This window comes from Protopterus annectens, chromosome 16.part0 (genome assembly GCF_019279795.1).
Source record: "Protopterus annectens isolate FY-2018-M chromosome 16.part0, PAN1.0, whole genome shotgun sequence".
Classification (NCBI taxonomy): domain Eukaryota; kingdom Metazoa; phylum Chordata; order Ceratodontiformes; family Protopteridae; genus Protopterus; species Protopterus annectens.
The window spans coordinates 736068161-736087010 of NC_056750.1; positions in this window are offsets into that span (position 1 = coordinate 736068161).

Below are 18850 nucleotides of genomic sequence, written 5' to 3' on the forward strand. Positions count from 1 at the left end.
AATGAACCAAAAATATGTGTCAAAAATCTGGACATTGTGTGAAAATCTTCACAGTTGAGAGTTATGAATTCCCTGACTCAAACAATGAATCTGCTGCACATCTGTAAATCAAGCAGGATGAGAGCTACCCATTCCAGGGATCTAAATATGGCCTACGACTTGAACAGGACATGCTAGGCAGACATATTTGTCTCCCAGCAACTGCCACATCTTTAGAATAAGATGCCATTTAATGTGAAGCTGACCACCTCTATGACACCGCTGAAAACTAACCTGGATGAGTTGATGGGGCACTGTAATTTCTTACCTGGGATAGCACCCACAACCCTCCAGGACATGGCCAGTCATTACTAAATACAATCCTGGGTATTACATTTGGATGAAACAGCTAGGCTTGAAATGATCTCAGGGGTCAATAGCAACATCATATGACCCCACGACCAAAAATACAAAGTCTAGGGACCTGAATTCTGTCTGTGCCATAAACAGCTGGAGAGACAGATATGTATCCCAGAAAATCCCCCTACTATGGAACAGACTTGCCGTCCATGTGAGGCTGAGTTCATCTATTACCCAGTTTAAGTACAACATAAACATGTGAATGGGGAACAGGAAATTTACACAAAGGCTGGTACCCATATCCTTTACAGACAGCGGTAGCTTATAAATGCCTGACCCTCAGTGTCCTATTTGGATGCAGGACATCATTATTCTTTTGGGAAAATCTGGCCAGGCTTAGAGAAGCCACTTGGGTCATTAACCTAGTGACAGTCTCCAATCTGTGAATACACAATACACATACATGTTTTTTAGTATGATGTTGCACATGACTGTGATTTATTAAAGGATTTTACATTATATCCAACTGTTTGGAATTACTTTTGCATAATATTTCTCTGGTGTTCACTGCGGAACTTCCTGCTTTGCATTTTAGGTTTTACATTCATTTTTCATTGTACAGGAGAGTTAATATGGGCAGAGATATCCTCTTTGTATGAGAGGTGGATCACCATCAGCTTGTGTGGATTCATGTCACGTTAGATTACTGATGGAGAAGTCCATCTTCCAATCACAATTTCTATGAACAAAAATTACTCCTGGACAGTATGGCATGGGTTATGGTTTAAGAGATTAAACAATAGATGAAAAAAGGTATTCAAGAAAGCCTGACTGACTAAATAGTTTCTTCCTACAGTTTCTTTGAAAATAAGATTTCATCACTGGTTACCGGTCACTGTCCGTGACTACTGTATATTCTTAGCAGAATAATGCCACACTGAATTTAAAGATGGTGGAAAAAGGGCTCATTTTGCATCCACAAGAAGGGATGGAGAACTGTATGGGGTTTTGATGTGTTACACCATGACTAAGATTATATAGACGCACTATGATTTTGGAAAACATCGTTTGAAAGGAGTTGAAAACTCATAACAGATTATCTGAGTTTGTGTAGACTACAAAGGCAAATGTCACAGAGTGACTCCAAGATGTTAGCTCAGCAAAGTGGCCAGAAAAGACAGGCAGTCTTTTACTGATAGTGGCAATATAGTTATAGAAATGCAATACATTATCGTGGAAATTTGACTTCATACATCTAAACTATTTTACATTAAAACACCTTCAAAGTATAAAATAAAAGAATTAAGTAATGCCAGCATACAGAAAATGTGCAAAAAGTAGCAGCGTAAAACGAGGACGGAAGAAAATATGCATGCCTGGTCAGAATGGAACATACATTATACATGATCAACCCCACTTTGTTCAACTCTTTATGCCTAGGTAAAATCCACTTATGTTCTATGCCACTGTTTTTTGCTAAACCCTTCACTTGCGCTGTTTTTGTGAATCTTCTAGTCATATAGAACTCTCAGATTCTCATGAAATATTGTTTGTCAAGTTTTCTTCTACTCTGCATAATAATACTACTTCCAAGCAGTAGATGAGATGTGCATACTAGAATCAGCTTTAACCTAGTTAACAACATACTAAATAAAGAAGTAAATAAAAAGATAAGCAAAACATTGCATTTTATTTTGATTCATATTGCGAAACATTTCACTGGAAATACTGTCAAGCAGGCTTTAACAATTCAGTTTGCCATCTATGATATTCATTCAGCTTTATAATTAATAGCCATTTTCTTTTCCTTAGAAGAAGTGATTAACATTAAAATACACATTGCTCCAAGCTGACAGCTTTGTAAGCAAACCTGTTTAATGGAAGTGTGTGTGTGTGTGCGTGTGTGTGCATGCGCTCGTGTGTGCATATCTGTGTGTATGCATTTGAGCATGCACAACAGGATGAAGAAAAGTTAATCAGAAATACTCCATTCCAGAAAACGAGATGAACTCTACTTACAGAGACCACATAATACATTTTACATTTGCTAACTTACTTAATGGAATTCTAGCTGCAAAAACAGAACCTTAAATGAAACCTATAAATTGAGGATGTCCATGAACAAGGTGGACCCTATTACAAGAATCAAATAAAATGAATTAATAACATGCAGAACAGAAAATATGCATGTGAATGCCTCCTTCTGCCAGCTAAAAGAAAACAACATTACTTAAAACATAGTATCTCTCAGTTTTTACATACATTCAGTCTAATACCACTATATTAGGGGTTAAGAACATAATCTTGTTAAAGTCATTTATTGTCGGGCAATTTATACGGCAGATAATCAGAAAATGTGCCAACATTTTGATATGTTTTTTTTTTTTTAATTGAAATAGGTTTAATGTGTTACAGTCGCAGTTATGGCAATTTATACAGTCAGCGCAGTGCATGGCACGTTGCAAGCATCTTATCAAGTACATGCACAGTTAGGCCAAGGAGAAAACACGTAGGAAAAAAGTCAACTCACCCCTGATGACTTCCGGGATAACAACGCCTCTCTGTCAGCGGATTAAACAAGAAAAGTTCTGGCGGTCAACAGGCAATGTGGGCAAATAATCTGGAAAAAAATAAATAAATATATATATATAAATGTGTATGCATATATATCTCCAATACACACACACAAGCACACACTTTCATACATATTCACGACCACATAATGGTTTACTATCACAGCTGAAATACATAACCGCATTAACTTAATATTAAAGACCACAGTGTTGAACCTCTGGACCCGTCCTGCTTCATGACTCATGTTAGCACTTGTTCACGACTATTCACAGGTACAGATACTCAGTATTCAAGACTTTTAGACACTGTGGCTTTCAGCATACACACAGATAGAAATTGAAACAGACAGACAGATAAATATGTGAATTTGTGTAAGGTAACCCTAAAATTAGTTGACTGCTGGTTTAGTGGACAGCTTGCCTGCCTGTTGCATGTGGTCATCAGGAAATGTGATCGACTTTTTTGAAAGGTTAACAAAATACCAGGTTTGTGGAATATGTCCTTTTTGTTGTACTGCAAGATCTTAAAGTTGCTATATTAAATTAGAAGGAAAACCAGAAATATGTACTGAAATTTGAATGCAGCCCCAGGCTTGCAAAATAAATAAATAAATAAATCTGTTTTTAATTTGCATGTTCCAAGGTTTTGTCTCAGATAATGTGCTCTGGACTGTCAATATTTTTTTCTGTCAAACTTTGTTTGTTGACATTTAGGCTGCTGATTTACTGAAGTTTTAACTAACCGTGATATGCGTGTGTGTTCAATAGTGTAGTCAAGTAATGTATGCTTTTATATCTATATTCATGTGTATATATAAATATTTATATATTTCTACATCTATGCATTTATATAAGTGTGTATATATATATATATATATATATATATATATATATATATATATATACATATATATATATATTTCTATATATATATATTTCTACATCTATGCATTTATATATATGTGTGTGTATATATATATATATCTATATATATATATATATATATATATATATATATATATATATATATATATATAGATAGATATATATATATATCTATATATATATATATATATATATATATTTATATATAGATAGATATATACACACACACACACTATCTCTAACACAACAGAACTCCAACACTAATAAAAAACGTTAATCCAGTTCAATGAAAAACAAATTAACCTTCTGTCCCACAACAGATCCTGGCTGTGTCAATGTTGTGAGACCAACATTTCAGATTAAATCACGTGAATCCCTCCATCCAGTTAGCCAAAGCCATCATAACCTGGCAACAGCATAATAAATGTACATTTTTCTACAGATATTTAAATCACAATAAACACATTTAAATATCTGCAATAGCAGCAAATTGACAACATAAGATACATTCAGATAAACTGTTAAGATGCATCAAAATTGCTTGAAAAAAACAATGATCCACAGATATCGAAAAAGGATGTATTCTACTGCCACCTGCTGGTCACATTCTATACATGCAGGATAAACAGTGGAAATTAAACCACACACCATTCCTTAAATACAATATTACAAAGATATACAATAAATCTTATAACTGATAATAATTTGTCATTTAAACCAGGTTTAAAGGTAGAAGCTAGTATAATAATCCATCATCTTTATTCTTAGTATCCAGAACTGATACCTACACAAATCAGGCCATGACACAAACACTTTATCTGCTGCAATAGATGAAAAATGTACAGCAGAAGAAACTAAGAAACAAGATAAACATTTCAGATTCGGATTAGGCGGAGTATAACTGGCTCAGTGTGCTTGTACTGAGACGCATAGTGGACAGGGTGCTGGAGACAAAAAAAAAGAATCCAGCTGGACATTTCTGGATATGTACAAGGTCTATGAACAAGTCAAAAAATTCATTTGGCTAGTCTTGTGATAGTTCACTGCCTCAAATGCATTGGTGGAACAAACTCATAAAATCTACTAGGACCAATGATGCAAATACATATAGTATTTGGACAGATTATTTCCTAGTGGGTGTAGGTGTGCATCTTGTTTATATTGTTAATGGACTATATTACCAAACAGGTTGAAGAGGATAAGTCAGCAAAGCTGCTATATGTCGCACTACAGACTATGAACAGAGAGTTCAGCAAATGATATGGGATTTGTAGAGCAAAACCATATTGGATGAAATTGAGTACAAGCAAGATCGTGGCCATAGCAGTAAATAAGGACATCAGCAGAAGCTTGAAAATTGGCCTAGAAGGGAAAATAATACAATAGACTGACAGCTTGAAGTATCTGGTAGTTTTCTGGTTGAGAAGTTTGACAAGAAAGATCTGTGTTGGCACATTCACTCAACTATTATATAAATCCCAGCATTAATAATAGCACGAACTTTAATACAAGTACACAGATGTTATTTCAGAAAGATTGTTTTTTTAAATGCTTTTAGCATTTTTATTTTTTTTTTGTCTTGAAACTTGATTGGTTTCATATTTATATGGGTTGGTTAACTCATTTAGTAAATGAAAAACATTCTCAGTTGTGTTTGAATAAACGTGAATTTCTGGGTCTATGTTTGCTTTTTTAATCAATGCATGTGTGTTGAATGACAGGCTTGTTATTTCTCATAATTGCATCTGTCAAAAGGCATCCTGGTATCTGCTATCAGGAAATTTGCTGATGTCTTTAAATCTCACTCATCCACTGTGGGAGGCCCTGCAGATCATTTTTCTCCAAGTTGCACATGGCAGGTTTATGGTAAAAGGTCATCTTTTCTCTCCGTACACATTAAAAGGTGAAATGAGTTGAAATACCTATTTTATGGACTGCATGGTAAGTAAAATGATTGCTCTCAGTCTCCTGATAAGCAAATAACTAGCTTATAGCAGCAAATTAAATTTCTGAGATTTTTATTAAGGGTTTGCAAATTCCCAGTCCTACCATCCATTATGAACAGGGACGGCCTTTGGTCAACTGATGCCCTAGGCAAAAGGGCTCCAAACCTCCTGGTGCCCCATCCTGATCTAGCTACACAACACGAGAATGGAATCCTAGGCGGCTGCGTAGTTGGCCAATGCCTAAGGCCAGCTATGATTATGGAAAATCTGAAGTTCTGACCAAAAAAAATTAAAAAAAAAAAAAAAAAAAAAAAAAAAACAATAAGTCAAAATTTCACCAGCACAGTATTCAGCTATGAGAAAATCATTAAAAGTTGTTGCCTTCCCTGCTCGAGCAGTTAATCTCTGGTAGTGTATGTAAGGATATATAAAAGTATTAATGATTTTGGTAAATATATTGCTCAACGTACTGATTGTTACTGTTACTGTTATTGTTACTGTTAAGCCAGTGCCAGTTGTCAGCAAAAAAGTGAGAAGGTATTATTTTATAATGGGCAACATTGCAAAATGTGTGTGTGTGTGTATATATATATAGATAGATAGATAGATCTATGTCTGAAATTGTACAGAAGATCTTTTTTGTGAAGTAAAAGCTGATATGTTTAACATTGTTAAAATATTTCTGATGTTTTGTTACGGAGGATTGCTTATCTATGATGAATTAAGGCTTGATGCTTTCGAACACTACCTAGGTTTCATGATTTTTGGAAATTATTGTGACTGAGATCATCATCAAAGATTTAAGACCATTAGTTTCTTTGTTTTTCATCATAAATTATATTTTAAAACATTGTGAATACGTTTTCAAGCTCTTAGGATTTGAATTACTGAATCACAGTATTCATAGTTTCCATGTATCAGGTAATATACTCTCTGATTTACTAAGGAATATAGAAGTGAAGGAATTAATTCAAGTTGATTTGGGGTAAAAATGCATGAAATGGTTAAGTAAATGTAAATCTTCTCCCCAAATGAACAGTATTTTTCGTGGCTGTCTATCCCCTATCACCAGTAGTGCATTTTCAGTTCTAATGGGAAAAAATGTTTTCTCAGAAAGCATGGAGAACATGTATATAAACACACATTTTTTTTTTTTTTTATTTCATTCTTTCTTTATTTAATGTACTTAATTACGTTTATTAATTGGGACTGTCAGATTGGTTTTGACCACATTTCAGAGAAACACTCAAGTAAACATTTCAGAAAGATTCTTATTAAAACAGATAAAGCAAAGTTTACAATGGCACTGTTACATGCTTATTAATTCTGTTTTTTTATTTCTGAAAGTCTGAGGCAAAATTAAGGCATCTTTTCGCAGGTGGCCCAGGTAACATTACCAAAGTATAAAAACTATTAACACAGAACAACACAATAAGAAAGCAATAATAATCACATCTTCATGAACAGAGTTACAAAATTGGTAAATGCATTGTTGTTGTTGTTCTGTCTTTCGGCTTTTCCCGGTTAGGGGTTGCCACAGTGGAACTCCGGCCCGCTAATGATTGGTAGTTGATTTTTACATGCTGAGTTACCAGCCCTGATGCACAACCTTCAACGAAGGTATGCCCATTCACGCATGTCTCCACACAGAAGACAATCTAGCTGAGAATCGAACCGGACAGCGACTTACTGTGAGGCGACAATGCTACCGCAGCACCTGCATGGTTGTACAGGGTCTATATCAGAACATCGAAGTATTACTATATGGAATGTTATAATATCGAACCATTTCACTAGAAACACCAGAATATTCAACACTCAGAACAGCAATTTTTTTTCCCAGGGAAAAAATTTGCTGTTCCAACAAACATACACACAACACAAGCACACCAAAATACATAAGCCACACACACACACACACTTCACAAAACCCAACACTAAACCATACATACACTACTAGCTATCCACTTACTTTAACCCAACCCTAACCCTAAGGTCCGTAACTAGAGCACTCTCACTTTACCCGCTCTCTAAACCTAAAGTCCCTATCGCACACTCACCTTACCCGCTTCCTAACCCTCAAGTCCCTATCACACACTCACTTTTCCCACTCCCTAACTTGAAGGTCCCTATCGCACACTCACCTTCGTTCACACACTTACCTTAACCCGGTCCGTAACCTTCGCTCCACAGTCGAGGAAATAGCAAAGACGCAGAAATTGTCCACCAAATACTTTCCCTAGGAAAGTATTCGATATTCTGCAGCTTCGCTATTTTCAGCATTTGATGCAAAGGGTTCGATATTTGAATATTGTAGTAGTAATACTTCGATGTTCTAATATAGACCTGTTGTACAACTAAAAAACTCTGAATTGATTAGATTATTTGTAGCAGAATTTTAATAGGATGCAGCTCTTAAAGAAGTGCATCTCCACATCTTTGACTTGTTTTTGAAATTATGTCTAGGGAAACAGAATTTTAAATTAGGCATGGCAATGCGGAGCATGACTGGGTATAGGAGAAATGACAAAGTCAGACTTTAATGGATATGATATGGTGATGGGGGATGTGAGTATATAAGAATGGAGGACAGAGTTTTGATAGAAGGAGATGACTGGTTATGTGGTGAAATAGAACATCTTTGCATTGTTAATGATTGGGTACAAAGTCATTAGCTGGTGCAAGTTTTCTTGTTTGTGAAGTAGGATTTAAGTTTTTGAATAAGTTATTTGGTAAAAACTTCAGTTCTAATTTCCACCAGTACCACATTGTATAGTGTATCTCAACAGACTGAGTAGCAGGAATTGTTTGAGTGGTTATAAGAATTTTCATTGTGCTCTTAAATGTTGGAGGGGTTTCAAATTTGCACAAGTCCATGTAAGCCAGCGTACTTAATGGGTGTGTGGATATTACTGTGGATGTTCTTGAGTTGATGGTGAGGGTTGCTTTGAGGTTCTATTGGTGAGGTTAGCTGTAAATTTTTTAGTTCTGGTGCAGTTGTGCTGAGGGTCATGGATTTGGGTTTTAATTCAATTATTTGGCCCTGCTACAATACAGAGGAGGGTAAGGAACAAGAGAGCGGTGTCTGTTGTGCATCGTGCATGCCTACATTAAGTAGGTTTTAGCCTTTTAAACCACTCATGACTTCTTGTTTGTTTTAAATATAGTGTAATCAATGTGATGATTGAACTTAAGTTGTTGACCAATAATGACACTTGTTAGTGTGGGATTCTTCTTCACTGGAGACATTTGTTTCTTACAATACTTTCAAATTACTAAGGGGATGTGTTTTTTTTTGGGTGGGGTTGGCTTAGTTGGGAGCTGTTCAGGTATTTTTCAATATCTGCAATTGCCTGCTTGTAGCAACTTGAAGCTGGTTAAGAGTTTTGCCTATACAAATTATAACAGTGTCATTTGCTTATTGCATGAAAACTAATTTGGAAACAGTTTTATATATTCCATTAATAAAGCCATTGGAGAGGACTGATCATTTGTGAAATATTAACTGTTAATGGTTTAAGAGAGTATATGTTTTCACTTTACTATGTATATCATAGAACATAAGTAGTTTTTTATCCAGCATCTAGTATTGTTAATGATATCAAAAATTATCATCCTTTCTAGGCATAGTAGGTGTGACCCTAAGCCTAGCTATAGTGAAGAAACTAAATTGTAATGGTTTCATTTCTTATGTATTATGTCATACATTCGTTTACATCTACTCTCCTTTCTTCAAACCACTTTAACTCATACCTTGTGATTTCTCTCTCTACTGCAGATTGTCCTGCAGCTGACTCTTAAGTACATATAAATAAAGGGTCTATATAATTTTATTTTTATTTTTTTATTTTACATTTGTTGACTGGGTTGGTCCAACTGGATGTATGTCCATTTTCAGCAGAGGCCCAGGGAGAAAAGCTCCACCGAACACAAATATTAGTTATTTTACATGACTGATTCTAAAAATACCGGTAGAACACAAATTTTTAGCAATTCTTTACATTGCTGGTTGAAGAATCTTTATACATGAAATGATCTGGGAAATAATACAGGAAGATGTTTGTAATGACATGAGATTAATATCTGAAAACACAGTCTCGTTATAGGTTAACAGAGGAGCACCTACATAGTAGAGAAAGAGTACCATCTACCCAGTCATAAGTGAGGAAGTTAGTCAGGGTTAGCACAAGGGCATAACCAATGTGTATTGAGGTATAGTTTCAGTTTGTTTTTAAAAAGTGTTACTGAGGAAAGCAAGGTCAGGTCACTAGGGAGTGAGTTCCAGGTTTTGCCAACAGCGTTAGAGAACAAGGAGTCACCGGCCATATTGTTGTGTTGCTTGTTTGCACAAGTAGTTTGTTTGATGAGCATAGGGTCTTAAGATTATTGTAGGGGGTGATAAGGTTAGTGAGTATTGGGGCATTAGTAGGTTGATACAGGATCTTGTGTGCAACTGTTATTTGGTTATATGCTAATTGGTTTTGTAACTCTCACCATCCTAGTTGTTCTAGATTATGACAGTGATGGGTTCTGAAAGCAGAGCCAGTGGCAAATCTGGCAATATTATTATAGGAGATTGCTAGCTTGTTAAGGTTATTTTTGCACAAGTTAGTAAATATAGGGGAGGGGAGTAGAGATTAAATGGGTGCAGGCAATAGTAGTCCTAGCTAATGGAGTCAGGAAGGGTTTGATCCTATAAAGGGAGCCGAGTTTTTTGTTTTACTGTTAATATGAGTGTCAAAGTTAAGGTAATCAATTATTACCCCTAGTAGTTTGGTAGTGGGGTCAGGAGATATGATAGTACTGTTGTTTGATATAACAGTAAAGTTAAGTGGGGAGGCCCTATGAGTTGGAGTGAATAAGGGGAGTTTTGGTTTTTTGGGGTTCAAGATGAGGCAATGGTGTAGAAGCCATTTTTTGACTGTATTGAACACCTTTTGGGTTGGAGTCTGTAGACTGGATGGAGAAGTGACTGAGCAGATTAACGTGGAATTGTCTGCATATTTGATGCAGGTAGCTTGTGGAATTACTGAATGACGACTCAATGATGAAACATCAAAAAAGCGAACGCACTTACATCAACCCAAAATAATTTAACTTGCTAAACCTCTAACGACCACAACAGCAATTTTTTTCCCCAGGGAAAAAAAGTGCAAGGCCATTGTCTGGGCTTTGCTGTTTCTCCCACTGTAGTGTGATCTCGGAGTTGGTATATTTAAGTGGGAGGCACAGCCCCCCCCCTCATTCGGGGGTGTGAGGGTCAAAGCCCCCACTATATTTTGTGTTTAGATTTGTTTTTTTTTGTTGGCCCAGCAATTATTTTCCCTGGGAAAAAAATCACTTTTGTGGCCATTCAAGGTTTTGCAGCTTTGATTATTTTGGGTCGATGTAAGAGCAGAAGCTTTTTTGACGTTTCGTCGTTATGATATAGGCCCATAAATAAATAACACCTGTCTTATCATTTCTTTACTTCTCTGTCTTCATCTACATCTTGAGTATTCGCAGTACTTCCTTCACTCTCCTTCCTTATCAGGCCATTTTCTCTCTTGTAACGTCAGATTTCAAGCCACTAGAAAACAGATGTTCTCCCCGGTAAGCCTTATATCCCTTTCTTATATCATCACAATTCAACTGTCTTCCACTTAAATATACCAACTCCGAGATCACACTACAGTGGGAGAAACAGCCCTGAGGCTGTATACTTTAAATCCACATGTTGATTTCTTAACATGCCCCATCTCCCTGACCTGACCCGCTCTTCACCTGCTAGCTCCCTACAAACGATCCATAATCCTCCTACCAAAATACTTCACTATCCATTCAGCTCTACCCTTATCTATTTTATTTTATGGTCCAATATAGTAACCCTTTGACCTTTCCAACTGCTTACCCATTCTATTTCCCTATCCCCCTATTTTTTTTGTAACAAAACAACCGCTCTAATGTATGTATTCTACCTATGTTCCAAACTTCAGCTGTACACCACAAATCTTTTAATTACCTTTATTTTTAAATGAATGTTTTCTTGTTTCTTTTCTCCACTGTAACTGTTGATGTGCTGCATACCACTGTAAAAACATGTCTATTGTAATTTGGGTGTATACTGATCATGTCTAAATATCTAAATGTATTTGTAATTATTTTTCTGTGTGGAGCTTTTCTCCCTGGGCCTCTGCTGAAAAAGGGCCTTTTCGGCTCAGTCAGACACCCCGGTTATCAAATGTAAAATAAATAAATAAATTAAGCTTTTTTTTTGCATTTCCCCTTTCACCTCTCCTGTGATGTCACTTGTATGTATGTACCTTGCCATATATGTGGTGTTTTGACGAACTCTTACTGAGCCATGTGTTGGTCACTATCAAGTCATTTGTTAAAAAGATGCCTAGAATGTTCTCTGCTTTTTTATTCCAGTTGCCATACCTATGTGGAAATAGTCAGTCCTCATATCCTGTTCTGTCTGTCCTGCTATGCACATTCAAGCCACACGTTAACTCCAAATCATGTTGTTTTATCTAGAATGTCCTGCAGTTGCCGTTTCGATGCACTCTTTCCCTCACTATCACAACCCTGCTGTGGGGCATAAGATGAGATTATGAAAAGTGCCCTATCCTTACACTGAAGTCTGATTACCATGAGTCTTGCACTAATTCTAATGACAATCCGTGCTATCCTCTGAACCCTTTCCCTCACCACAATTTCCACACCATTTCTAGATTGTCCTCCTCCTGTGCAGTAATCTCCGGACCCCAAGCTAAGTGGCTTTGCTGCATTGCCCTTCCATCTCGTATCCTGGATACACAGGATGTCTAGACTCCTGCTTACCATCATGTGATCTACTTACAACAAGAGTCTTGCCAGTGACCCTTAATTGAGTTCACTTTATAATTCAAGTATGGCAGGTAGATTAGTTATACATCAGATTTTCACTCAACAGAGCTATCCCACTTAACCTAAGCTGGATAAATGGTCACTGGATGGCCAGTAGTCTATTCGCCCAGTACTGGTGGGCTTTATGATGGGCACACAATGTCCAATAGGGGCACATACACACTTCCCACTGTTAGTGTGAGGGTGTAGGTCAGACTAGGCTGGGTCCTCAATCCATTTATCACTGCCAAATACTCACACCCATTTTGGCGACATTTTTCACCACGACCAAATCACCATGAATCAATTTTAAAACATTTGAGTGGCTAGCCATGACACAGCATGCAGTCTGTGATCAGTGCTCCTATTTTAAGGGTACTGTGTACTACAGCTGATGCACAAATCAGGTGATCTGTGCAACTCTTCCACCTATAAAGGGCCATCTAGAATCTATGCTGCTGCCCACAACTCCATTCTTTGCTGAGTTTTGATGTGTAAACATTCAGCATGTTTTTGAAAGGTTGTAGGAACCACAAAGAGCAAGGGAGAAAACACAAACTATATACAGACATTAGCCAGAGGTCGGGAACAATCCTCGTACATTCTGCATGGGAGGCGAGGACAGTAACCATTCTCAGATCCATAAAACAAAGATAAAAAATGAATTGTAAAAATCATTAAAATAAAAATAGTTACAGCTTACAGCATAAAAATAAATGAATAAAACAGATTTCTATTATGTTGTATAACTTGTTCACTACACATTTCATGCCTCCTCAATTTTATAGTGTGAAAAATTAATTTATATTAATTTTCTGTTTCAACCCTGAGGCTGTATACTCATCCTAAGTAACTGTCTCATCCACAGCTGCCATACCTGTCATTTAGTGGCAACCTTTTCTAGGACACAAAATATATTTACTTAAAACCTTGATATTGAGTTGCATGTCTTCTTAAGGGATTTTTATTACTGTAGCTTCTAATGCAGTAAATCTGTTCATAAATTCTTTGAGCAAGTCACATTCTTTCTGACATAAAAAAGCAAAAAGGGTTTAACGAATAGCTAAAAAGACTACCTTTTGCTGTCACATTATATATATATATACATACATACATACACACACACACATCACACATATAGAGGCTGGTTTGAGTATACATTCAAGCCAAGCCCAGCATCTTGACCACTGATGTATTAACAATGATTACATTGTCCACATTTAGTGGTGATTATATTGCACTTGAACCCTTCAATGAATGGTTACTAATTCCTTTAAACAAACCTTTTATATTATGTTCATGATTAAAAGCAAACATGCATTTAACCACCACCAAATTAACAGCGTCTTCAAGACAATGAAAAATCTTTCAATTTTTCTAGCAAATCTAGATTTTGCACAGGGTGATACCTGCTGTAATGCGTATGTCCGCTTCAGGAGTAGTCCATACAAAATATAATCAGCTTAAACACATCTCAAAATAAATTGAGAACTTCACATACAAATAATTAATAGTATCCTTACAAACACTAAACATGAACTGTAAAAATTCAGTGGTACAATATATATAGTTAATAAAACCATCCAGTTGACCCAAACTCCATTTCCAAAGTAAAAAAAAAAAAATGTAAGCAAAGCATACATTTTGCCTAATAGTGTGATTTAAAAACATACTGATGTTCCCAGCAGTTTAGTACAATATTGACATGGCTGGGAGCATAGGCTGCTCCTAAAATAATGCCATTTACCTGGTAAAAAAAAACTCATCTTTAAAAAAATGTAATTTCATATAAATACAAATTCCAACAAACGGTCAAACAGTTGAATACTCAAACTGGAAAAATAAATATCTTGTACTAACATATCAGTAAACCATCTTTTTTTCTCATGATGAGGAATAACAGAAAAAATGTGTTTTATATCAACTGTCACTAGTATACACTCCTCATGAAATTGTACTCCCTTTCACCTCTCCAAAAAGTGCCAGGAGTCCTTCAACAAATGATAATACTCAAGCAAGTGTCTTTTAGTAACATTGTGAATATAAATAGCCAATGATTACATCTTAGAACCAGTGGCTGACACACACTTGGTTATAAAGGAGGGTCTTATAGATATTTATGCATCTTTGAAATGCTGACTATAGTGGAAATGAGGGGACTGGAAACAACAAAAAAAAAAAAAAAAAATTAAAGTCCCTTTGTTAACTGTATCCTCCACTAACAATTCTTTTGTAAGCAACAAAAATCTCATTTCTAGTTGCAATTTATCTTTCCTCGTTTGCAAAGCATTCATCCTTTTAACTACCTTGTCCATAATGACCATGTCCCCTTCTTTATCAGTTTCATATGCATGAAGGATTGATTTTCAGAGAATTAATTTAGAATTTGACACTTGCAGTTCAAATGAAAAATTTTCATTGGATTTTGCATGTGGTTTCTAATGTCACTTTCACACAATTTTTCAAAGGCTTTTACTATGAGTTGTAAGGGTGCATAATTGGTACTCATGTAACAACCCCTTACAGCTGCCATTACCATTATGGTTTGTGTGTTCCTTGAGGTTTCTGTCAGTTTGGGGGAGACAGATTCCCCAACTTAATTGGGGCTATTTTGAATGTTCAAAGATTCAAAAATTTGAGTCTCATATGGTCGACACCATATGATCAGATTTTTGAATGTTTGAATATTGTAATGGAGATCTCCGTACAGAGCGAAATGGTAAGATTTCCATTTTCTGCACTGTAGTAAGATCCCGGAGTTGGTATATTTAAAGAGCCAGGTGTTAAAGGGGGGCTCGCCCTCCTGCTTAGAGCATTCAGGTAGGTGCTTGTGTAGTTTATTTTTTTTTTTTTTTTTTTTTTTTTTTTAGATATTTGAACTTTTGAAAGTTAGATCATATGGTGTCGACCATATGACAGTCAAACTTTTAAATGTTCGAATATCTAATACAGACCTACGTCATCTCTCTAGAAAACAGTATTCTATCAATCCAAACATCTGCAAGCATCATTTGTCAAGCAGGAATGAAAGTTATCCATTTCTTAAACTCTGATACTTGGGGAAACATCCTTGTGACTGTAGTTAAAAATTATCTTCTTTAATAATTTTACAAGTCAGAAACCACCTTGTCACAACACCTGAAGAAAGCAACAAGTAAACAGCATGTGGTTTAAAAAGGACAGTCTTCTATCTTCTTCCCATACTCCAATCCATGTAACCACCCCCCCCCCCTTTCTTCTAGAGATTAGTCAAAAATTACCGCTGGTTTCATTAAGTTTCCAAACGTGATATCTTTACCCTTTCCACAAGTCTCTCAGATCAGTATGTAGGTGGGAATGCATGGATATCATATAGAAAAGACTGTAGAATATGTTTCTCCATACTCTCAGCCAGAATTCCTACTGGCTAATGTGTAGTCATTTCCATCAATAAGTGGGGGGAGGGGAGTAGCACTGTTGTCATATTATGTTTTGTCGTGGATAAGCTTTTTGGTCTTCCTGTTGCCACAGTTGTAACCTGTATACTCACCTTGAAAAAACTTTGATAACTGTCCTTAATAGAATCAAAAAGATCACCCTTAATGGCAAAACTGAGATAGGTAACTTCATCAGATAATTCCTCAAACTCTAATTTTCCCTAATAATAATCCCCATCAGTTCATACCTCTGTTTGCCGAAAAGCTCTTAATGTTGTCGATGAAATAAAGATGCTAATGTAACCACATATAGAAACTTCCATAAACCTAAAAAGCAAGTCACTATCCAGTGTTTTACAGACTCTGTAAAATACACATCGCCTATCTGAAGAGACTGAAATATCGGAAACTTTTTTCAGAAGTTTCCAGCGTGGAGCCCATATTCTGATCTATAATTGGTCCATCACTGTCCAAAATAGGATATTTCTAGAGTCAAGGTTTTAAATTGAGTAAATTGCTTTTCATCAATATTAAAAAAAAAACATATGATCCATTGTAATTGCCACAGTCGAGTCCTTCTGTTTTTGAATGGACAGTATATACTGCCATCATATTAGTAGGCATTACCTGGGGCAGTTGCTGCATTAGTGGAGTAAGACTACTTATTACTGCTTTCAGGTCCACTGAATGGGACCCATATCCCTTTGTTCTACTCACTAACAGTGGATATAAAATGATGTATTCAGCCATAGCAAAAACCATGAACAGGAAAGTCAACAGGGCAAACGACCATTCAAACACGGTCAGCACCCTACCTATGCTTCCACCTCATTTCTCTAAGAGGGTCAACAGCAGGTAAAACAAAAAAAGTGAGATGCACTGCAATAGCGTGCCGAGAACATTTATGTGAGAGCTTTGGAAGGTGCTGGGTTGTAAAGCTGACCCTCTACTCTTATGAATTATCTGTTCTTGAAGATTTAGGTGACTGGTTTTAGTACTGCTAGAGATACTGGACTTACAGAAATCCAAAACAGTTGAGTTTCTTATGACATGGCAAGTAAGACAGAGATCTCATCTCAAAAATAAAATATAACATACTGAATTAAGCTCTTTACCAGCTGAAGAACATTAGGCCTGTGATATTTTTGGGATCTAATTGATGAGGTGTTCAGGGAAATACCTTCTGTAAGGGGCATTTTACTTAGTAACGGATATACTCCTTAGACATTGATAATAACCCTTTTGCAATTAATGTTGCTAAATGAAAGGCTTTTCTGAGAATCACTGCCACAAGATGGTCAAAAGAAAAGGAGCTATCACTGAAGTTCTTGGGTCCCTAACTATATTTGCAACATGTAGTACTATATTGTGTAGAGTGTAGGATGAGGGAAGGGGTTGCCTACAAAATGTGATGACATTGCACTCCTCGGCAGTTAATTTTAACACATTTTAAGTTAATCAAGAGTTTACTAAAGAGAGTACATTTTCTTTAGAGGGGGGGTGAGGAGTCATATGTTAAAGGGTGATGAAACACCACCAATCAATTTACAGTCACCTGCAAACCTTGCTAGCGAGACAGCTTGGCTGTCTGCATGGGGATCTAACAAACAAAAAAAAGGAGAAACCCCGCGAGCAAGCTCTGAGGGATATCACACAGGTCAATCTTGCACATCTGATGTAACATCTACAACTCACACTACAAAGGTTCTTTCATCCATAGTGCTGCCCATCTGACCACATATAGTTAAATGTTTAAAGCATTTCCCTTTTGTATGGTGTCAACCTGCGGAATGCTGTATGTTTATGTGTGTACAAGATGGCCACCATGTCCAATCTCAGTAATCATTTTGAAGTTAATCAAAGAGATATTTAATATATTTATACACACACACACACACACACACATAATTTATATTTATACACACACACACACATATATATATATATATATATATATATATATATATATATATATACACACATATATTTATTCATATTTATGTACACACACACACACACACACACACACACACACACACATATATATATATATATATATATATATGCACGCACATACATATACACACACAAATATATATATATATATATATATATACACACACTAAGTGAGAAGGTGCAATTTGCAGATGAACTGACTATTACAGCTATTCAGACTTTAGGCAAGTCTTGTTTACAAGAGAAATTACCACACGGACGCCGTACTGAGATTTGAGTGCTTTCGTTCCTTTTATTTATTACAACCTAAATCGAACTTCTTCAGAAATCTGTACAAGTACATTCTAACAGAGTTTAAATACAAGAACATGATGTCATTATGACACGTGCAGGTGAGTAGCTAGGTCTAGTTACCTGATCCACTTGAGTAGGCACTTTATGTTGAGGCTGCCATTCAATCCTGGGTAGTTGTCTGCTCCTAGGTTTATTTGCCATTTAAGTTCTCTAACTTCTAGGGGGGTGCTGGACTCATTGCTAAAAGTGTTGATTTTTTCTAGCACTAGAAAGTAGAATTTGGGGGGTTGGCAGTGAGTGGCATGTCTGGCTAGTGTGTTGTTGCTATCTGCTCAACGTATAGCCTGATAGTGTTGTTTTATTCTGTCACTGAGTTTTCGTGTGGTCATACCCACATAAAAACATTCACAGTGTACACATTTGCTAAGGTACACCACATTCATGGTGTTACAGTTATAGCTGCCTTTAATGTGAATGGGGATGTTCCTGTTGGCTACCTTGATTAGGTGGCCTGTGTGTATATGCTACCATGAATACCAGCATGCCTGATATTGGACAAAATATGCTTTTCAAC